Below are 23,764 nucleotides of genomic sequence, written 5' to 3'. Positions count from 1 at the left end.
TTTGTCTTTGCCTTTTGATAGCTTGATGATAACATGCCTTAGGGCGAGATTTTTTGCACTTATCCTATTTTGAGTTTGTTGCACTTCTTGGATTTTTAGAAAAAATTTTAAAAATTAAGAAAATGTTTGAAACAAGCCTTACTTTGTCATCCAGGCTGAAGGGGTTCAAGCAGTCCTCCCATTTTAGCTTTCTGAGAAGCTGAGACTATAGACGCATACCACCACACCAGCTAATTTTTAATTTTAATTTTAGTTGTTTTTTGTATGTGTGGAGACAGGGTCTATTTCACCCAGGCTGATTTCAAATTTCCTCGCCTTAAGCAAATGTCCTATGTCAGCCTCTCAATGTGCTGAGATTATAGGCATGAGCCACTGTGCCCAGCTTGGATATTTATATTAACATTTTAAATAAAATTGGGGACATTTTCACCATTTTTTCAAATATTATTTTTCCCCCCTATTCTGTGATTCTCACAAACTGTTGTTGGTCCACTTCATGGTGTCCCACAGGTCCCTTAGGATCTGTTGGTTTTTCTTCAGCCATTTTGTTTCTGTTCTGGACACTGGATCATTTCAATTGTTCTGTCTTCAAATTTGCTATTTTTTTCTGTAGTTAGTCAAATTTGCTTTTAAAGCTCTCTAGTAAATTTTTATTTCAGTTACTCTACTTTTCAGTTGCAGAATTTCTTGCTTTCTTTTTTTTGAGACAGAGTCTCGCTCTGTTGCTCAGGCTGGAGTGCAATGGTGCAATCCCGGCTCACTGCAACCTCCACCTCCTGGGTTCAAGTGATTCTCCTGCCTCAGCCTCCTGAGTAGATGTGATTACAGGCACGCGCTACCATGCCCAACTAATTTTTTTTGTGTGTGTTTATAATAGAGACGGGGTTTCACCAGGTTAGCCAGGCTAGTCTCGAACTCCTGACCTCAGGTGATCCACCTGCCTCTGCGTTCCAAAGTGCTGGGATTACAGGTGTGAGCCACCGCGCCTGGCCTCAGTTGCAGAATTTCTTTTGGATTCCTTTTTAGTATTATCTCTTCATTGACTTTCTCATTTGGTTGTATGTCATTTTTCTGTCATTGTCCACGTCTTCCTTCAGCTCTTGTGCATCTTGCAGAATTGTGGTCAAGTTTTTGTCTAGTGAGTCTGATGTCTGGGCATCCTCAGGCACACTTTATATTCACTTACTTAGTTCTTTTTAACAGGCCGTGTTTTCCAGTTTCCTTGTATTCCCTGTGATTCGTTTTTGTTGGAAACTGGACATTTTAATCTTAAAATGTGATAACTCAGAAAGTCAGATTCTTACTTTCCTCTAAGGTTTAGGATTTTTACAAAATTGTGTTGGGTGCGTCTGGGCTGAGAGTCAGCGTCTTTCCTTCTGTACGTGTGTAGGCTGTCCAAATTCTCCTTGTATACTTATTTATTTTTTGAGACAGAGTCTCGCTCTGTCTCCCAGGCTGGAGTGCAATGGCGCCATCTTCGCTCACTGCAACCTCCGCCTCCCAGGTTGAAGCGATTCTCCTGCCTCAGCCTCCTGAGTAGCTGGGACTAAAGGCAACCACCACCATGTCTGGCTAATTTTTTTGTATTTTTAGTAGAGACGGGGTTTCACCATGTTAGCCAGGCTGGTCTCGAACTCCTAATGTTAGGCAATCAGCCTGCCTTGGCCTCTCAAAGTGCTGGGATTACAGGCGTGAGCCACCGCACTCGGCCTTATTCTCCCTGTATAGATGGTGGTTTTTGAACACACACACACACACACACACACACACACACACACACACACACATTTGCAGCTCCTTTAAGTCTTCTAAAGGCTGCTTCATCCAGTGGGTTAGAAACAGTGATGGGCAGCTTCTGTGCACCTATCCCGGGCAGTCAGAAGCAGCAATGTGCAGTCAGGACATAGAACCCTGATAAAGCGGAGGCAAGGTCCTATTGCCAAATGTGGCTCCAGCCATCTGCCCTAGAAACACGGATTCCCTTCCCTACATTTGCTGGCCTTGAGCCTGGGGCTGGGGGCTGGGGAGCCACTGTTATGCTGAAGCCTGCAGTTGGTCCACATTCACTGCAGTTGACCAGCTGAGCTTTTTCCCTGGTAGCTGGAAGTGTTCAAAGAGACCCCAGAGTTCTGACAGTGACTCCAGAGAGTCACACTATGGTTGTGGACTAGGTGGAGACACACATTTCTGGCACTTTCTACTTTGCCATCATCTTTCTTAATGTCACTTCTTGTTATCTTTTCATTTCTAACGTTATGGGCAAGTAATCAGAATTTGGTTTGGCAAATCTAATTTAAATATTTAAGGTTATATAAATAATATATATGTTTCATGGATATAAGAAGATGAACTAAATGCGTTTTTGAGGGGTTTTAGCTTTACATGATTTTGGTTCAGCATTTCATATGATTCCATTTTCTCTTTTATAGCATATGAGATATAATTCTCTGTTCCCACTTTTTTAGTGGCTGCTCTAGTGTTTGCAATATACATTTAAAATTAATCCATGCTCACTTCCAAATAACATTATCCTGCTTCCACAGTAGTTTGAGTACCTCATAGTAACAAAAGATTTCTAATTCCTCTCTACCATTCCTTGTATCATTGCTGTCATTCAGTTTACTGACATACAAGTGTACATAAGCATATATATATAATATACATATATATATTTGCCCACCCACCCTCATATATGTACACACATAAACATATAACTCTACCTAATTGTACACATTATTGCCAGTATTATTTTGCACACATTTTTATTTGTTAGACCAATTAAAAATAAGAAAAATAAAAGTTTATGTTTTATTCTTTATTATACTTTAAGTTCTAGGGTACATGTGCACAACGTGCAGGTTTGTTACATATGTATACATGAGCCATGTTGGTGTGCTGCACCCATTAACTCGTCATTTACATTAGGTATATCTCCTAATGCCATCCCTTCCCCTCCCCCCACCCCACAATAGGACCCGTTGTGTGATGTTCCCCTTCCTGTGTCCAAGTGATCTCATTGTTCAATTCCCACCTGTGAGGGAGAACATGCAGTATTTGGTTTTCTGTTCTTGCCATAGTTTGCTGAGAATGATGGTTTCCAGCTGCATCCATGTCCCTACAAAGGACACGAACTCATCCTTTTTTATGGCTGCATAGTATTCCATGGTGTATATGTGCCACATTTTCTTAATCCAGTCTTTCTTAATCCAGTCTGTCACTGTCAACCCTAGTGTCTCCTCCGGATGAACTAGTGATGCTCCCTGTTGGCCTCAAGGGGCTGGGGGGACAGAGCTGGGTCCCCCCAAATGAGATGCTGGTGAGCTGAAGTGTCACTGCAGACAAATAACACAGTGCACAGCCCCTGGTATCCTGCACACGGTGGCCCGACCAGCACCTTAGTTTCTCCCTCACTAAGCAGCCTGTGGAGGGCTCAGCCCAGCAGGCTCAGGGGCTGCTATGGAGTGGGTGTCTGTCTCCTGGAGGATGTTCTCAGGGCATCTCTTCACTTACCTTCAGAGGTCTCTAAAATATATTAAAAATGTCCCAATAGTTCAGGGTATCCTTCCTGAGCTTCCTGGTTTACCTGATGGGACAACAGGAAAGTGAGCGTAGCCATGAAGAACACGGGCACGTGTCTGCTTCCCTCATAATTCTGCCCGCTGCACACTCACACTTCCTCTTCCACTTTTGTTTTTTCTGTTGCTGCTTCTGCAGGTGCAGAGGAAGGACTTGCTGACACCTGTGAGAAAGAGAACAGTTGCATATGTCCAGAGACGCCAGTGCAGGAAAAGTCCTATCTGGGAAGGGGGTGCCCAGAGCAGACCCAGATGTCACTGGGAGTCCCTCCAGCACGGTGGGGTCCAGCTCATCTGACCCCAGCCCAGCCCCCTCCCTTGCTGACCCCAGCCCAGCCCCCTCCCTTGCTGAAGGGTTGTTCAGCAAGATTCAAAGCTGCAGCCTGGGGGCCAGTAAACAGGGCAATGCCAAGGCAGCGGGCAGGAGGGCTGGAGAGGGGTTTTATCAACACTGAAGATCCGAGGTAAACAGGGCAATGCCAAGGCAGCAGGCAGTAGGGCTGGGGAAGGGTTTTATCGACACTGAAGACCCGACGACCTCGACTGTGGGATGAGACCAGGTCCTTCAGGAGAACAATCACAAGAGAGGGAAAGAGGAAAAGGACCAGAGCTACAAAAGGAGCTCATGAGTCAGAAAGGGGATAAAAGAGAGAGCATATAAGAGGAGATCAGTTACCTGCTGGCGGCTGCCTGTAATGGTGGAGTCTTCCAGTTCTGGGAAGCAAGCATCAGAGTGTCCGGAGGAGCAGCGGTGATGGGGCGGCCATAAGAAGGAAAGGGGAGAGTTAGAGCTGAGAGAACCCCTCAGACTCCGCTGTCCTGGGGCTGTGGAGCCAACCCCAGAGCCTCTGATGTGCCCATTTCTGGAGACTTCTCCTCAGCCTGTATCATTTCCTCTGTGCTATGAGGGAGGGACCTCTGACTTCCCACACACTTTCCCAGCCCTCACATTCCATAACTGAGCCAAGGGAGGGGAAGCCGTGTCATTCTGTTCCTCCAAGAGGCGGCCGCCCTCTTCACAACGTCGTGCATGACGTGGAATCCCTCCCTCCTCCTCCTGTAGGGCCTGCTTCTGTTCCCTCATGAATCCCATTTCCTTCCTCCTTGTGGACCTCCACCAGTCCTACTGTTCTCCAATAGAACATCGGAAAGAAGGCCAAGGCTGCACTGCCAACCTCCAATCAACACACAGATCACACCCTGGGTCGGCAGCACCTGCCCAGGCCTGGGGTTGTGTTGGGGCCTGTGGGAGGTGATGATGACCGATATCACAGATAGAGTGACTGTTCTATGCCTGGAATGACCTTAGAGACTTGGAAAATATTCAGCCCTCAAAAGAATCCCACCAGCTTCTGAATATTTGGAAACAATGGAACAGAATTCAAGGTAAAGCCCCTTGTCCCGGTTGCTTCAATCTGCAGGTGAGGTCAGCAGTTGTCAGCACAGAAATGAGGGGGCCTCCCAGGGTTTGCCTGAGCTGTTGGGAAGACTAGGTGGGAGGGCACCTGGCAGGCCTGACACAGAGACAAGCTGGGCCTTACTGGAGTGTGGGGAGCAGGACAAGGCTGTTGGGCCAGAGAGGAGGGGGTCACAAGACAAGTGACCCCTGTGGTGGCTGCCCAGAGGCTCTGCCCTGGGCCCAGTGGATTCCAGGGACCAGGCTACAGGGAGGGCGAGAGCCACTGCCTACAGCAACACGGCAGCCCCTCCACACATATCCCCGAGGATTCCTGCCAGCCACAGAGGACCTTGAGCCGCAGCTGGACTTGGGCCTCTCCAATGAAAGCCAATGTAGGTTTCATTCAAAGCCCACGGATTGGGATTGGATGGGATTGGGTGAGGAGTGGAGGCCAAAACTGTGCTCAGTCAAGTGTTCCGCCCTGAGGACTCCAGGATGCCGGGGCACACGCAGCAATCCCAGAGGAAGGACTCCTTGTGTCATCCCACCCAGGGAGCACCCTTAGAGCAGCAGCAGATGCTGAGGACAGGACGGGAAGGTGCCGTTGCAGGTCCCGAGAGTGTAGAGAAAGAGAGTGGGCTCCTTTCAGCTCCTGGCACACGTATGAAGGACTTTGTCGTCAGGATCACGTAGCACCTGTGAGGGGCTGTGTCCCCCCGACACTCAATGTTACACCTGCACACTCATCCTGTCATCTCCATTCACAACAAAACGCTGCCTCATCAAACCCAGGGCTCTGGTGCTTGCTGTGGCAAAGGCAGGAATGATCTGGTCTTTGCAAAATGTAATCTTTAAACACCAGAGCAGGAAAGGATGGTGACAAACACAACTCGCACAAAGCGCATGAGGACAAAACTCTTACGACTTTCTCATGAAGATACAAAAAATCCCAAGTCAGACTTCTACACCTATTTCCTTTCATATTTAGTCACTTCACTGATCCCACCCCAGGCTCCAAAACGAGTGTTACCCAGTCCCCAAGAACCCTCCTCACTGGTCAACCCTGGAGTGTCGGTCCCTACCTGACCAGTCTATTTCCCCCTGGATGGATCCAGAGGTGGTGCCCATGAGCCCAAGTACAGAGTCACAAACGTCGGCACTACTGCTCAGTCCACGGTGATTCTCCCTGGGCTCTGTGAACTCAGGGGCCGTTAGGAAGGCCCTGCTCACAGTTGTGAGCCTTCAGGTGAGACAGAGAACCCGAACAATCCCTTTCAACTGTTCACCGACACTGGCTCAGAGCATCTCTTACCTCCAATCTGAGAACCCGAGATTCCAGCCTTGATGCACATGCACTGAGTCAGGTGAGTGCAGTGAACAGAATCTGGGCCAGACTCACAGCAGCTGCTTCCCAGGTGATTCAGGGAGAATGGAGATGCTCTCTTAAGAGTAGACATTTGGCAACTGGGAACTTATAGTATGGCTCTTGTGAGGAGGTTATGAATTTTTCATTTATTTAAACATGAATGGGCACATATGCCACGGAGGACCACACTGGAATGCACAGGTCTAAACCCAAAGGTGAGGGAGATGTGACTCTCCCCCCTGCTGATTCCTGGCAGAGTGGTTTGCTCTGATCTGATCATTCATGGATGGGTACTTGAGGGGCACAGGAACAAGCTCCAGGTCCCTGTGAAGTGCAGGGATGCCACAACAAGAATAAAAACGCCTGGTCCAGCAGAGGAGGACTTGTAAACAGAAAGAAAGCATCTTCTGCAGGAGAAAAGCTGAACCGAGGCAGCCAGAGTAGAGATGAGGGGACAGTTCAGTGACTTCAGGAGCCCCCCTATTCTCCTGTGACCTTGGATCAGAACCCACTCAGGTTTCTAGACTACCATGAGAAACAATAGATTGAAGAAGATGAGCAGGAAGCCTTTTCACACTGGTGCTGGATCTCAGCAAAGGGGTTGGAAGCACTGGAACATTACTGGGGCCCAAGATGGGCTGCCTAGGGCCGAGCTTTGGGATGAGAAGGAACGAGGGGGACATAATCTTTGCCCTCCCAGTGACCAGCCCCAGCCAGGATTCATCAACACACGAGTAAAACAAAACAGAGTTTGAGACTAATACTTCCAAGACTATCTCAGAGAAACAGGCGAAGTGATGTCTCATGGGTCACACGCGAGAGGTGCAAGGACCACCTGGACTCAGGAGCAGCCCCGCTCCCTTTGCTGAGCTCACCTTGCACTGAAACAGGGTCCCTTCTCACCTTCCCTGCAACTAGTGTGGGGCAGCCATCCTGCCTGAAAGCTGACACTCCCTTCAGTCACGCAGGATTCTGGGCCAAATCACACTTGGCTAACAGCAACTACACGAGGACCAGCTGTCAGGCCACGCCCAGAAGCAGGTGAAAAGTAAGAGCTGATCTCTGTCCCAGCCAGAGAGACCAGGCCTGGGAACTACTCTGTGTCCGGCCTGACCCTGAAGTCCATCCCTGCCGATCATGTCCTCTCTGGGCCACATTGGCTATTTCGGGAACTCACTCCTGTTCTCTGCCTCTCATTAATTTCTGGTGGTGCCACTGCCATCGACATACGGGAAATAGAGAAGACAAGAAACAACAAAGTAGCTTCTCTCTTCAGGCTCTCGGGAAGACGGGCAGACAGTGCTAACGCCAGCTATGAAGTCGGAACTCGACCCGTTCTCCCTCAGCTGGAATATGAACATCCCGGCCACGCCCAGGTCATGATGAAGAACTGACTTCCTGATGTTGCACCTCGGCTTCCCCCCATGGCTCTACTGCCCTCATGCCTTCCTTCTGCTCCTCCAAATCCTGTTCTTTTTCAGGCCCAGGCCAAGGCTGTACCTGCTCTCTCTCATAGAGCCCACTGGGCAGCTGTCTGGGAATTCTTAGAACCTCAGTGTTGGTAACGCTGATTTGTGCCTTTGATCACACACAGCAGAAGGCCCCGAATACCACACACAAAAAAACTGTATTCTAAAGATTAGAGATGACTCGGGGAATTGGGTTATGAGGAGACAGTTTCTGAGGTTAACGAGGGACATTTTAAAATCACACCAGCCTCATTGTTTTAAAATGTGGGTTAAGTATGGACACCTACAGAGCAATCAAATTCAACCATATACAATGTATTTCCACCAAAGGCAGGCTCCCAAAAGAAACTCAATCCAGAATTTGGCTAATTTTATTTTCATATGACCTTAAGCCAACCACCTTGACTTGTTTTTTGCAAAGGCCTTCAGAAGCAAACAAAAAGCTTTGTCCACGGTAGGTTCAATGGGGACGTCCTGGAGCCTCTGCTGTCCCACAGCCACATTTGTCTCTCCCCACCTCGTAATGCATGAGTCACCCTCCATCCTCCTAGGAAGACAAGTGCTCCCCCTGCCACTCACAGCCTAGGGCAAGCCCTTTGGTTACCTTTTCATGATGCTGTGTTTCCTGAGCACAGAAAACGGAAACCAGGAAGAGGCTGCATGATAGAGGCTGAGCCTCTACATGACCTTGACATTATGTATTTTGGACACTCAAGAGTTACACCACATGAATTCAAAAAGACACGCAGCAACTGAATGTGCACAACCTCACCCTATCCTCAGAGAATGCAGTTGCTCCCAGGGACCGCAGAATGTGACCATCAGGCTCTATGTGGAACAAGCATTTCTCCCATCACAGCCTAGGTCCTCATTCATGAGAGGAAGCTCAGCTCCGGCTGCCTGTCTACGGGAAGGCCAGCGAGGCAGTGGCACATTCCTCATCATCTGGGTGACTCATCAGTGTGAGAGCGGCTCCGCAATACATACCCTCCGGTGGAACTCCCGACAATTTCTGTAATGACAGAAAATAAATTGCTATGAGCATCAGACCCTGCTGTGTCCTGTGTGCACAGGACTTTTCTTCACTTAGTGACATTAGAAAACAAGATGGAAACCGGTGTTCAAAGGAACCCAAAAGAAGAACAGAAGAAATCGACTCATACTAAAGACACACATTTTTCTCGGAGGATGTTTCCTCTCAAGTCTATGTCGGTTGGCAAGTGACTGATTTTGCTCCAAAGAGAGAACAAAACTGGTAAGGCAAAGGCTCACTGCCCCACAATGTGTGACTGATGCTGTCATTTCCTCCCAGTCTTAAATCAAGCCTCAGCGGGGACAGACTCTCACTTATAATTCTCCGCAAGGACGTTGTGTAACTAAGATATGTATTGTCAGATTCTCATATCTTAAGTGACCGGCAGCACCGTGATGGTGTTGCTCATGAACAATTCGGTAACATTGCCTGAGGTGGGTGTTGGGGGAGGGTAGCAGGCACAGGAGAGGAGCAGGGAAGAAAAGGAATCAGGGCCCTTGGCTTTCTAGCTCCAGGCCCCTCATAAACATGAAATACCCAATCTCAAACAGGGCCCTTCCTCCAGTTCAGGCTGTGTGTTCCTGGCAGCCTCTTAGGGCTTCTCCTTCCTAATCTGACCTGAGCTAACTTGCCCTCTTATTGATCCCTGCCAAAGTCATTTCCTCCTCAGAATCCACATGTGCTGCTGCTCTGTATGTCATCCCTTCTAGAAGATTTTGTACTGAAGAAGCAACTTTTCTTAAAGTAGGAGATTTAATTCTAGCCAAAAGATTTCATTAACTTTTTGTTATAAGGCAATTAAACCAAAATTTGAAAATACTCAATCATCCTACCATTTAACGATGACCCCTACTTAGCATCTGGTGTTTGTCCTTCCACTCTTCCTTTTCAACACGATGTGTGTGCACCACGGAGTGCACTGCTCCTCATGCTCACACTGACTCCAGCACGGGGACAGCCTGCCATGTGGACAAAAGTGCTTGAACCTCGTTTCTGGCAGGAAGTTCACACCAGAGCGGCTCTCCAGAAAATGAGGCAAGAAAGTACCATCTTTGTCAACACCAGAATTTTTCCTCAGCATAGGGGTGATCCCAGAATAGGTACTGTTTGTCACTGTGGCTTTGTCCACCTGCATTTAGAGAAAAACAAAACACGGTAAGGGTCAGACCATGCTGTGTCCTGTGTGCACAGGTTTTTCTTTTCTCTGTCTCTCTTTGCTGGAATCTCGCTCTGCCACCCAGGCTGGAGTACAATGTCATAATCTCGGCTCACTGCAACATCTGCCTCTTGGGCTCAAGCGATCCTGCTCCCGCTGCCTCCCCAGTAGCTGAGATCACAGTAGCCGGTCAGCACGCCCGGCTAGTTTTTGTATTTTTAGTAGAGGTGGGGTTTCACCATACAAATCTTTTCTTTACTTGATGACGTTGAAAAAGCATGTGGGAGGCAGCGGTTGAGGCAACGGTCCCAAAATAAAGCCTGGAAGACCTTTCTGGAAAGGCACACGGTTTTTATGCAAGACTTCCAAGACTATTTTGATTGTATAGTCACAATGTTATAAGAAGAAAGCTTTTCCCCTAAAAAAATTCTTTCTGCCATACAGTTAGTAACCGAAGGTGTCATCTAAGAATGCCATCTGAGATCATTTCTTACCGGGTAATGAACCCTCACGTTTTCTCACCAAAAAATTCTGTAAGTCATCTATAATGTACATGATAAGATTTTTATATCTCAATTCAAATCAAAAAAGAACCAAGAGCAACAACATTTCCATCTTAGAAACATAAAGAAGACCTTACCATGTAAATGCCTGGGACATCCTCAGATGAAGGCTCCAGCACCAGGTCCTCATCCTGATCTAGGAAACACAGAGTAACTGTCAGCATGTTGGTTCCACAGAAGGAATCCCTTAGACAGCCTTGGGTGCTGGGGACAGGGGGATGGCGTGTGTAAAGGAGGTGGGTTAAGGGCAGAAACTTGCCTGCCACTGGGACACCCTCCTTGGTGATGAGGGAAGGCAAATGAGACCATCAGTAAAGCCACAGAAGTCAGGGCCTGGTTCTCTGGCTAAGCCACCTCACCACTGTGAAACAGGCAGTGTTCACACAGGGCAGCACACAGATGCACTGCTGATTCCATGACAGTGTCCCATCACCCCCTTGTGCATTTTGAGGCCCGGTAAATTTCCTTTTGTTGTTGAAATGTTATAATGTCATTTATCTTTCCTGGATCTACATATGCTCCTCCTGCACTTATCCATTTTATTGGCTTTAAAATCAATATTGTGGCCAAAATACATCATATTTATTATTATAATAATCAAGTACACACTTCAGGGACATCAGTGCCATTCACAATTCTGTGCAGTAAACTAAACGTAATCCAAACCCGGATGTCTTACTTTCCACCTTAGGAAACTAGAGAAAAAGGTGTAGTGTAATGTAAACAAGGCAACCCCCTTCCCCCAAATATAACAATATTTGCAGAAATCAATATAATAGAAATAATAAAATAAACAAAGAAGCTCAACAAAACCAAAAGCTGCCTCTTAGAAAAGATCAACAGAATTGGTAAACCTCCAGCCAGGCTAATCACAAAGAAAAGATAGAAGACACGATGTACAAATAATATGAACAGAAGAGGAATTATCCCTGCTGATCCCATGAACATTAAGAAAATAATAACAGAATACTTTCAACCAATCTATGCCTGCAATTTTTTAAGTGCAGCAGTGAAAGTGTATTAAAAAGTTTTAGAGTAGGAATGACAGGAAGCACAGTACCCTTGGAAGAGAACCAAGTAGGCAACTGGTGAGATTCAAGTGTCTATGCCCACAAATTTCCTAGCTTAGATGAAATGGACAAATGCCTTCAAAAAGAGAAACTACCATAACCACCCAAAAGAGAGATAGACAATCTGAGTAGGCCTCGGTTGTTATAGAATTTGATCAGTAAGTAATAACTTTAAAAAAAATGCCCACATAATTGTACTGGTGAATTCTACCTAACACAACGGAAAACATAGTCTTACCAGTAAATGATCAAAATTCTACATATTTACCCAGCTAAATTTAAAAATCATGTTCATCTTAAAATCTGCACAAGAATGTAGGCAGCTTTATTCATAATTGCCCACACTGGAAGCAGCTGAGATGGTCTTCAGGAGGTGACAGAACCAGCTAACACTGTTTGATGACACCAATGGGCTATTGTTCATTGCTAAGAATTACTAAGCTGTTAAGCTTCAAAATGATACAAAAGATCTTACATGTATATTGCTACGTAAAATGAGTTAGTCAGAAGTAGTAGTCAGTAGTAGTCTATGATTCCAAAATTCTGGAAAAGGAAACCTATAGAGGCAGTAAAATAATCTATGGTTGTCAGGAATCCTCAGAAAAGGAGAGGAATTAGTAGGTGCAGCTCAGGTCATGTTTAGGGTGTGAAATTATTCCGTCAGGGTGACAAAGGACATTGTGAGTTTGTCAAAACCCAGACTGGACGACACGGAGTGAACCTTGATGCTAACCCTGGACTTCTGTTCATAAGAATGTGTCACTATTGGCTCAGCCATTGATGCTAACCCTGGACTTCTGTGCATAAGAATGTGTCACTATTGGCTCAGTCATTGTTACAAGCGTTATCACACTCACATAAGATGGGATCACAAAAAAAAAACTGAGGAAGGTGGGTATACGGAAATTTTCGATACCACTTCCTCCATTTTTAGGTTATTTCCATACAGTTTGAAGTGATGTCCATCACTTTGCAAACCTGGCAACACTGTCTCAGGAAAAGATCCTTTTTAGTTAATATTTAGCAATCAGCAAAATGTCTACAATTTGCACTGAGATGTTATTTACTATTAAAAGTAAACCCAAACCTGGAATGGAAATACACCTTTACTCCTGTAGTTGTAGCACTAATGATTGACTTAACACATTTAAATACGCACATGTGGAATAAAGAATATAGTATCACAATTTTACAATTGTCTGAAATATGAGACACTGAAGAATCTAGAAATCATATCATGAATGAACTGAACAACTGAATTTCTACGATACCTTCCGTTGATGCAACTCTAGAGTGTACACGGTTGTGATGCCAGTGATGGAGAATTCGCTTCTTATGCCTGTGGTGGTGTCTGACGGGGGATTTCCTGGGCACCTCAGGATCCACTACTTCATCCTGGATGGAACACGCTGGAAAATGAATTAAAATAAAGACAGCTGTTGATATCTTGCTGCAGAAGATCAGATAAATGAGTCATTATGTATTCACAGCTTACATGTTTGATCCCATTGTTCGTCATCCGCAGAGCAAAGCCCCCTGAATCCGAGTTTGGCTTCAGAAAGGACTTACACTGTGGGTTGCACTTACAACTGTGCAGGCAAATGCCTGTATTGAGATGAGACATTACAGAAAGGTAGTAGATTGGAGTGACCAAGAGCGTAGGGTCTGGTGCATAGGATCTGAGCTCGAGGACTTTTGAGAAGCTGCTAGAACCTGAGGAAGTTCTATAGACCCCTCTGGGCCTCCGATCCCTAGTCTGAATGTGGAAATGTTGATAATGGCCTACGTTATGTTAAAAGAGTAAAAATAGTTAAACAGACCACTTAAAGCCTTAAGACGGGTGCTTCCTAAGTGCCATAAAGTGTTCAATTGTTTCGTGTCTGGAAGAAGAACCCAGGCCCTTGGTAGTGGTTAATAGAGAAGGAATTGGGGACTCCAGGGCAGTGGAGGGTAAAATTCTCTTCATTCTTGACATGGGTCCCATGCGTTAGAACTCATGAAAATTTCTGTCCGAATTTCCCGTGGTGCCCACATCAGTCCAGAGAGATGAGCAGAGCAGGGGCTGCCACTCAGAGTTGACGGTTCAGGGAAGTGAAATGAAGAGATTTGAGCGGCCTGCCCAGATTCACAGCACTGACCAATGATAGATCTGGGACAAGAATTTGGTTGATTTTCCGGGGACAGAGATCCCTGAACACCTGAGGCCTCTAAATCATGGCCTGGACCCTGAACCTGGAGCTCATTCCACTCCCTTTCTCAATCCTCCTGCACCAAGGGCTCTTCAGGAAGGTCGAGGTATTGGAAGAGGTGCTGAGTCCAGAAAAAAGCTCAAATCATTAAACAAAACATAACTCCTGTCTCTAGGTTTTAACTCCTGGGCTAAAATATGGCACTTTCCTGCAAACGAAGTCTCTCTGAGGAACAAATGCAAATGTCTGGTCATCCTACCCAGCACCCTGTATTGTCAGCTCTCTGGCAGTGAGCAGCCCTCCATGACCAACTGACCACACCAAGGGACCACGTTCTGCTTGGCCCCCAGGGTAGTTCGGAACTTAGGACATTCCAGACTAACTACCACTCAATGGCTGTGCCAAGAATAAAATTCCCTTCAACTGAACCATCCTGAACAAGCAGTTAATGGGAATGAACTGAAAATGTGGCACCCCAGTTGGGTTTTCAGTGGTTTCTTCTGTATCTGGTCTATGAAATAGTGTAGGGAAAAAAAAAAAAAAAGGCCAGGCATGGTGGCTCACGCTTGTAATCCCATCATTTGGGAGGCCAAGGCAGGTGGATCAGGAGGTGAGGCGTTCAGGAGTTCAAGACCTGCCTCGCCAACATGGTGAAACCCTATCTCTACTAAAAATACAAAAATTAGCCTGACACGGTGGCGGGTGCCTGCAGTCCCAGCTACTCTGGAGGCTGAGGCAGGAGGTGGCTGAGTCCAGAGAAGAGCTCAGATCATTCAAACAGAAACCTCTGGCCCCTGGCCTTGCTTTGTGGTGAGCATGTGACCAGTGACCACCCCAAGGGACCAGGGGTCGGCTTGGCCCCCAAGCTGGCTCAGGACTCAGGACGTTCCGAGCCAACTGCCACTTAACGGCTGTGCCAGAAAAAACTTTCCTTCAACTGACCAACCCTGCACGAGCAGTTAATGGAAGTTAACTGAAAACGTGGCCACTGGGGCTGGTGCATCAGTGGTTTGATGAACTAAGTCTGTGACCCACCCATCTTGCTGACGGCTGACCTGAGCAGCTACCTGAGAGTGGGCAGCGCCTCGACGAAGGGCACTGAATGGCCTGGAAGCCACCCTGGTGAGCAGGCCCTCGAGGTTAATGAGACACAGGTAAGGTGCGCCCCAGGCCATGAGCAGGTGCTGTGAGCAGGAAAGCGAGTTCCCTCACCTGCTCACAGGAGACAACCCAGATAGACCGAAAGCCAAGAGCACAAAACCACGTGACAGCTGAGACCAATGTCGGCTTTTTAGACCTTGAAGGCAAGCGTGTTGGTGTTACAGTGATAGAATTAGAACCTGGGGGAAGGTAACGGAGCTGATGAAAATTTGAAGGAGGTGGAGGTTGCAGTGAGCCGAGACTGTGCCACTGCACTCCAGCCTGGGCGACAGAGGGCGACCCCGTCTCCAAAAACAAATGAACAAACAAAAAAAAAAAAGAAAGAAAGAAAAGTGAGAGTTCTCATCCCAGCCAAATAGAAAGATACAACTTTTCCAGGAAAAAAGAAACAGAAGGCGATGATGTGGGACCTGTAAATTACACATAAAGAGACACGGTACAAGTCGAACTTCTGAGGCATCAGTCTGAGAAGTTTTAAAAAGAAATACATTTCAGAATGAAAAATGGTTACCTCTTGTATTCTCATTGAGAACAAATTCATATCTTAAGAACAGCTTTTCAACCAAAATTCTAGTTGATATTAGCGTTATGTTTAATACTGTAGCTAATTTTAATAAGACCTTATAAACAAATCTATCCCAGCTTTGATTGGGATTAGAAATTATGAGGTTACAAAACATGTTTCATAAGCCTTTTATCACCGCATAACGTTTTCTATTTTATAACTGTTTACATTCATTCAGTTGTATTTATCTTTTAAAATTTTCTTTAAAACAATCCCCAAAACCTTTAAACTAGGCAAAATTGTTTCAAATCATGAAATAACTCATTATTGTTTTAGCAGTCTCTGCATTTAGCCTGCTGTAATATTTGGTTTCAGCTTTGGATGTCTCTATTCAGAAGACTGGCCTGTAATCTCCCTCTCATGGGCTGTCTCATACCGCACTTGGTATCAAGATTCTCCGGATCTGGTGAAGGCAGTGTTGCTGTGTTCCTTCTGGATCTATTCTAGTGAAAAGCCTGCATAAAATTGGCATGGGAAATGGGACATTTTTCTAAATAGAGGAAAATGTTTAAGGCAAAATCTTGATAGAAAAATCAAGAATACAAATTGAGTCGTAAAACTCTAAAATTTGTACATCTATAGACAAGCTGGAGTTGGGGAAACAAAAAAAAATCAGGGAGACATTTTAAGTACAAGTGGCTGATCTGAAGAAACTGCAGTGAGAAGAGGGAAATGAGCACATCTTGAGAACAGCAGCAAAGGTCGCCTCCCATCGTGATCACTGGTCTCCTGGCTCTGCACAGTGTGAAACGGCAGTTCACAGAGTGGCAGCTGGGACGGAGGCAGGACCTTCACCATGAGATGACAGCGGGTGCACTCAGGGTGCTACGGCCGTAGACAAGGGCTCCATCTTCAGACGACCTCCGTGGCAGGTCACCATAGAATGTTCAAACGAACACGTGCCACACTGTGGGGTCCAGCTGCTTCTATCTAGACCAACGTCTTTTGGTTGCAAATTCTACATTCTTTTTAAAAGCCAGCATTTCTCAGGAGGAAAATGCTCTCTGCCACGCAGTCTGTCCCTGAAGCTGTCACCTGCGGGTGCCATCTTGAATCAGGGCTTAGTTGGTAATGGACTCTTACTTACATTTGCCCACCAAGAAATTCTGCAATTCATCTATAATTGCCATGGTGAGATTTGCATATCATAATGCAAATAAAATGGAAACAAACCGAGAGAAATAAAATTCTCCTCTCAAAGAAAGAAAGAAGACTTTACCTGGCAAAGAGCTAGGGTCATTTCTGGAAACATCTCATTGGCCACCGTCGCTAGGAAACATAGAGTCACTGTCAGCCATGGGAGCTGCTGAAGGACCTCTGGCAGTCTTGGGTGCCGGGCACACAGGGCTGGCGTGTGTGGAGGAGGTGGGTGAGAGCACGAGCCAAGCTGCTGCTGGGCCACCCTTCCTGGTGGTGAAGGAGGCAGAGGAGACCATCAGGAGAGCCCTGGGAGACACAGCCTTGGGTCTCTGGCTAAGCCACCCTCATCACTGTGAAGACCTGGCAGTGTGTTCACACAGGCAGCACACAAATGCACGACATCACTCCAGGACAGGGTCTCCTCACAGAAAGAAGCCCGGTAAATATCCTCTTTTTCATAAAAATGTTACTATGTCATTTAACCTTCCTAAAAATACCTATGCTCCTACTGGAGTTATTTTAATGGACTTTAAAATATGGTGAGCTATACACAATATTTACTATTTTAATCCTTAATTTCACGATCCAGGAGCAGACAGGACCACAACAGCAGACAGAGAGGGGAGCCCAGGCACTTCCCCCTGACTCTGAATCAGAATCCACACAGGAACCTGGAAATGTGTGGGGCTCAGCAGACTGCAGAGGGTGAGCAGGAAGCCTTTTCACACTCGTGGTCTATCTCAGCACTCGGCTGTGTGCATCAGAACATCACTGGGGCCCTAAGATGGGCTGCCCGGGGCTGAGCTCTGGGATGGGAAGGAACAAGGAGGACACGACCTCTGCTCTCACAGTGACCAGCCATGGCCAGAATCCTTCCCCCCATGGGTGGCAGGTCACAGACTTTGGAACTGATGATTCCAAGCCTATCTCAGAAAAACAAGCAAAGTGATGTCTTATGGGTCACAAGGGAGATTTGCAAGGAACACCTGGACTCTGGGGCAGCCCCTCCCTTTGCTTAGCTCATCCCGCACTGGAACTGGCTCCCCTCCCACTTCTGCCTCAACTAGTGTGAAGCGGCTGACCTGAACAGGAGCTGTGAGGCTCCCTCCAGTTAAATAGGATTCTGGGATAGATCAACCTCGGCCAACACACACCAGCCCCATGCACACAACTCCACCCCACATAGAGAGAACGCGGCGGCTCCCAGGGACTGCAGAATGTGCCCGTCTCTCCTTACCTGGAGCAACCACTTCGCCACCACAGCCCAGGTCCTCAGTCACAACAGGAAGCTCCACTCCGGCTGCCTGTCTACAGGAAAGCCAGCGAGACGGTGACACATTCCTCATCACCTGGATTCTTCATTCACACGGGAGGGATTCCCCCATACATACCACTCTCCTGCTCTCTCCAGGCCTCCTGTAATCACAGAAAACATATTGCTGTGAGCGCCAGACCAGGCTGTGTGCTGTGTGCACAGGCCTTTTCTTCACTTGGTGACATTAGAAAACCAGATGGGAAGCAGTGCTCAAGTCCAAGGAACACAAAAGAACAGGACAAACCGACTCATGCTACAGACACAGTTTCCTTGGAGTATGTTTCCTCCAAGTCCATGTGGCTTGGCAACCTAAGTAATTTTGTTCCAAGGAGAGAATCAAGCTGCTAAGGGAAAAGCTCACTGCCACACAGTGTGTGGCTGATGCTGTCATTTTATCCTGCTATTTAAAATCAAGCCTCACTGGGGAACAGGCTCTCACTCAGAATTCCCCTGACCAAGGACAACTGTATAGGTCGTCTATAACACATACTGTCAGATTCTCATCTCTTAGGCTCATTCAGAAAGATAAAGCTAGGAAAGCAACCGTATTCCTCAAATGCAGGGGGTCTGACCTTCACTTTCCATGGGGCCTCCTTTTTCTTCTCCCTGAGGTGTTCCTCCATTGGATCCTCGGTGGAATCTAGGAAGACAAAGTATGACCATCAGCAGGTGCAAGGGAGGAGCAGGAAGAACAGCTTTCTAGCCCCAGGTCGCCTCAGCAAGTGAACTAGCCCATCTTGAACAGGGCACAGCACCCAGGGCAGGCTGGGCGTCCCTGCAGCCTCTCAGGGCTCCTGCCTCCTGATCGGACCCAAGCTCACTTGCCCTCCCTTCCTGCGTCCTTCCAAGGTCATTTCCTTCCTAGAATTCACCTTCTGTGTGTATCTGTCATTCTAGAATATTTTATACTTGGTAAAAAGAAACCTTTGTCTAGGAAGAATATTTCATTCTAGCCAAAATATTCTATATATTCACTAATCTTTTGTTTTAAAGACAATAAAACAAAGCTTTGAAAATAGTAAGTTATTTTTTCTTTTAAAGATAACTCCTACTTAACAACTGCTATCTGTCCTGGCACTCAGCCTTCTCAATGCAATGTGTGTGTGTGGGTCGGGAGTCCGTTGCTGCTCACACGCACAGGGGCTCTGACGCTGGGACAGTCCATCATGGGACAGCAGGTGGGGGTGCGGACCCTCCCCAACCCAGCCGTGCGGGGAGATAGGTGGTAGGCTAACACCCAAGTTGTTCCTTGAGACCATATTCGGTGCTGGGTCTTCACTGTGTTTACTCCTCAACTAAAGCATTTATTTTTCCTCTTTATTATTATTTTTTTGATAGACGGTCTCTGTCACCCAAGCTGGACGGTAGTAACTTGATCTCTGCTCACTGGAACCTGTGCCTTCTGGGCTCAAGTGATCCTCCCCACTCAACCTCCGAGGTAGCTGGGACTATAGGTGCACCACCACACACAGCTGATTATTTTTAGTAGATATGGGTTTTTGCCACGTTGCCTAGGCTGACCTCCACCTCCTGGACTCAAGCCATCCTCTTGCCTCAGCCTCCTGAAGTGCTAGGTTTATAGGCGTGAGCCACCCACCTGGCCAACTGGAGCATTTCTGAGGCTTGTGATGATCCTGTTATTAAACACAATAGAGCATGTCCCTGATTATTCTCTGCTTTTGACCACGAACTGAGAAATGACCCCACCACTGCTGCCGAAAGCCTGTGAACTCTCTGTGTGTTTCACATTAATGATCACACCAAAGTCCATTGGAAAATGTAACTATTCCTACCCTGGGTTAGGGAACCTTTGAGACCTCCCTACACCGACAGTGTTTGGGGCCTGTCTAGGCTCTCATCCTTCCACACACAGACAGATGCCGGAATTCCCTGGCATGACAAGTTATACCAGGGCTGGCTGGTGAGTGCACAAAAGTAGCCCATTGCATCAACCCTCCATCCATTCCTGAGTTCACATTCGCCTCTTCCATTTAGGAGATCGAGAGCCTGGGAAATTCATCTCTGCACCGTCTCTATCTGAGGATGAGGATATAAAATTTACCTTCAGGTACAGCTGTGTGAGAGGATGAATGCGTTAATTTATGTGAAGTGTGCAGTGGTGATACAATTTTTTAGGAAAAGTGCTCCTTGGGTTGTGCTCTGCACAGGGGAACATGCTTTCTGGGGAAACGCCCACACACTCCCAAGATGTTCCCAATCGCTCCACACGACTCTCTCCTCCGTACCTCCCCATCCTGATGCACACCACACTGTTCCATCTACATGACAATCCTGCCTCCCCGGACTCGAGTGGACGGTCACAGTTCTTTACTGGACTCAGCGTTTTTAACACCAAACTGTCCAAATCTCATTTCTGTCAGGGAGCTCAAAACCAAAGTGGCTCTCCAGCAAAAGCAGACTAGGAAGTGCCACCTTTTGCAACCCTGAAGATCTTTCCTTAGAAAAGAGTGCTTCCAGAATACACACCTTTTTCTTTGGCGCGTTTGTCAGCCTGCATTTAAAGAAAGAAACTGTGAGCTTCAGACCATCCTGCGTCCTGTGTGCACAGGTCTTTTCTTCACTTGGTGACATTAGAAAACCAGATGGGAAACAGTGTTCAAAGGAACACAGAAGAACAGGACAAACCGACTCATGCTGAAGTTTCTCCTGGAGGATGTTTCCTCTCAAGGTCATGTTGCTTGGCAATTAAGTGATTTTGCCCCAAGGAGAAAAGCTATTAAGGGAAAAGCTCACTGCCACTCAGGGCGTGGCTGATGCTGTCATTTTCTCTTGCTGCCTTAAATCAAGTCTCAGTGGGGGACGGACTCACTCAGAATTCCCCCCACCAAGGACACTCCCCATTTAAGTCACCTATGATACATACGATCATATGTTGTTTTAATTCAGTAAGATAAAGCCAAGAAAGTAACTTTCAGATGAAACCAGGTAGCTTGACCTTCAAATGCCATGGGCAGTCTCATCTGAGCTCATTGGTGAGGCCTTCCAGGGGATCCTCAGTGGGAACCAGGAGGACACAGAGTGGCTGTCAGCACCTTGGCGGCATTGCTCATCAACGATTCGAGCCACTGGTTGATGTGGCTGTGGATGGAGGGCAGCAGGTGCAGGAGAGGAGCAGAACGATTCGAGCCACTGGTTGACGTGGCTGTGGATGGAGGGCAGCAGGTGCAGGAGGGGAGCAGAACGATTCGAGCCACTGGTTGACATGGCTGTGGATGGAGGGCAGCAGGTGCAGGAGGGGAGCAGAACGATTCGAGCCACTGGTTGACATGGCTGTGGATGGAGGGCAGCAGGTGCAGGAGAAGAGCAGAACGATTCGAGCCACTGGTTGACGTGGCTGTGGATGGAGGGCAGCAGGTGCAGGAGGGGAGCAGAACGATTCGAGCCACTGGTTGACGTGGCTGTGGATGGAGGGCAGCAGGTGCAGGAGGGGAGCAGAACGATTCGAGCCACTGGTTGACGTGGCTGTGGATGGAGGGCAGCAGGTGCAGGAGAGGAGCAGGGAGGAAAGGCTTTCTACCTCCAGGTCACCTCATCAACGTGAAACAGCTCATCTTGAACAGGGCACACCACCCAGGCCAGGCTGTGTCCCTGCAGCTTCTCAGGACTCCTGCTTCCTACTCTGACCCCAGCTCACTTGCCCTCCCTTCCTGAGTCCTTCCAACATTATTTCCTCCCTGGAATCCACCTGTGCTGCTGCTGTGACTATCATCCCTCCTAGAGGTTTTCTACTTGACAAGCAACTTTAAAGAGAAGATTTAATTCTAACCAAAATATTATATTTATTCACTAACCCTTTGTTTTTAGGACAATGAAACAAAGCTTTGAAAATACTCAGTTTTTTTCCCATTTAAAGATAACCCTTATTTAGCACATGCTATCTGTCCTTCCGTTCTCTTTTCCATACAACCTGTGCGCGTCTCCATGGAGTCCATTGCTGCTCACACTCGCACTGGCTCCGACACTGGGACAGCGCGTCATGGGGGCAGCACGTGGGGCACTGATCCTCTCTAGCCCAATGTTAGAGATTCCAGCAGGGAAGAGGGGCGCCAGGCTAACACTCAGGTTGTGTTTTCAGATCATACTGGGCGCTGTCTCTTGGGTGTGTGTGTCACCAAGCTGGAGCATTTCTAAGGCTTGTGGTCCTCATGATTTTTGTTTTGGTTTGGTTGGCTTTTTTGTGACAGGGTCTCACTCTGTCACCCAGATGGGATGCAGTGGCAGAATCGTGACTCACTGCAGCCTCAACCTGCAAGGCTAAAGCAATCCTTCCACCTCAGCCTCCTGAGAAACTGGGACTACAGGAGCACGTCACCACGCCCGGCTAATTTTTGTATTTTGTGTAGAGATGTGGTTTTACTATGTTGCCCAGGCTGATCTTAAACTCTTGGGCTCAAGTGATCCTCCTGCCTCAACCTCCCAAAGTGCTGGGATTACAGGCATGAGCCTCCCCATTGGGTCCAATCATATCTTTAAATACAATAGGACATATCCCTAATTATTCTCCCCTTTTGAACAGCAGCTGAGAAATGACACCACCACTGCAGCCAAAAGCCTGTGACTCCCCTATGTGTGTTTCACATGAAGGACCACCCCAAAGTCCACTGTGTTGCTACCCTGCCTTTCGCCATCACTGAGGACATCTTACAGTGCTGGGCAGTGTTGGGATCTCTCTAGGCTGTTGTGCCTCCACATGCACACACAGATGCTGGAACTCCCTGGTGTGGTGACAGGTTATACCAGGACCACGTGAGGACTGTGGAACAGCAGCCCACCACGTCACCCTTTCACCCCTTCCTGAGTTCACATTTGTCCTTTCCATTCAGGAAATTGAGAGCTTGGGAAATTCATCTCTCTACCGTCTCCATTCTGAGGACGGGGGATGTTAAACTAACCTTCCGGTACGGCTGTGGTGAAGGATGAAGTGTTGACTGATGTGGGGATGGAATGTTGTTTCTAGAACATTGATCCTTGGGTCGTGCTTTGCACAGGGGAACATGCTTCCTAGAGAAATGCACACACACTCCCAAAGGCATTCACCATCACTCCACACGGACTCTCTTCTTCAAACCTCTCCACCCCGATGCACCCTATTCCTATTTAAATGACATCACTGCTTCTGGAAACTACAGTGGATGGCCACAGTTGTTGACTCAACTCTTCATTTGTTTTTTTTTTACACCAAACTGACCAAACCTCATTTCTAGGAAGAAGCTCAATCCAGGGTGGGTCTCCAGCAAATGCGGGGAGAAAAGTGTCACCTTTCTCAACCCTAAGATTGTTCCTTAGCAAAGCGATGACCCCAGAGTACGCACAGCTTGGCCGAATCGCTGAGTCCCTCTGCAGAGAGAAAGGAAAACACAGTGAGCGTCAGACCATGCTGTGTCCTGTGTGCACAGGTCTTTTCTTCACTTGGTGACATTAGAAAACCAATTAGGAAGTAGTGCTCGAGGCAACTGCCCTCAAATAAAGCCTAGAAGACTCTTGTGGAAAGGCACAAGGGTTTTGTGTAAGATTTTTAAAATGATTTTGGGTGCCAAGTCTCCACTATTTTCAAGAACACATTTCTCCTGAGATACACTGACATACACATTTATTACATTGACATACTTAACTGTTATCATTTCTGGGAAGCCGGATTTGATATAAATTTATTTTGAAAAACAAGGTTTATGAAATTTTGTAATAAAATTAATAAATACATTGTTAAGTTTCTATACACATCAAATGTGAACATCTGTTGTC

General features: G+C 47.1%; 1 protein-coding gene and 1 long non-coding RNA gene across 3 annotated transcripts in view; both read left to right on the top strand.

Moving 5' to 3' along the window:
- Positions 1-4,239, top strand: part of LOC126956360 (uncharacterized) — a 56,703-nt gene extending 52,464 nt beyond the window's left edge. For both annotated transcript variants that reach the window (XM_050793276.1, XM_050793275.1), the window contains one exon: positions 3,715-4,239. The gene's annotated coding sequence lies outside the window, so the exon portion shown is untranslated. The remainder of the gene's footprint in view (positions 1-3,714) is intronic.
- A 9,644-nt stretch (positions 4,240-13,883) lies between these two features.
- LOC126956409 (uncharacterized) lies at positions 13,884-20,645 on the top strand. Its single transcript, XR_007726319.1, has 3 exons — positions 13,884-14,974; positions 19,340-19,439; positions 19,997-20,645. It is a non-coding gene; the product is annotated as an uncharacterized LOC126956409 (long non-coding RNA).
- Positions 20,646-23,764: the final 3,119 nt, after the last annotated feature.

This window comes from Macaca thibetana, chromosome 6 (assembly GCF_024542745.1).
Source record: "Macaca thibetana thibetana isolate TM-01 chromosome 6, ASM2454274v1, whole genome shotgun sequence".
Classification (NCBI taxonomy): domain Eukaryota; kingdom Metazoa; phylum Chordata; class Mammalia; order Primates; family Cercopithecidae; genus Macaca; species Macaca thibetana.
Note: the sequence above shows the minus strand (reverse complement) of the source record. Positions and strands in the feature narration are given on the sequence as shown.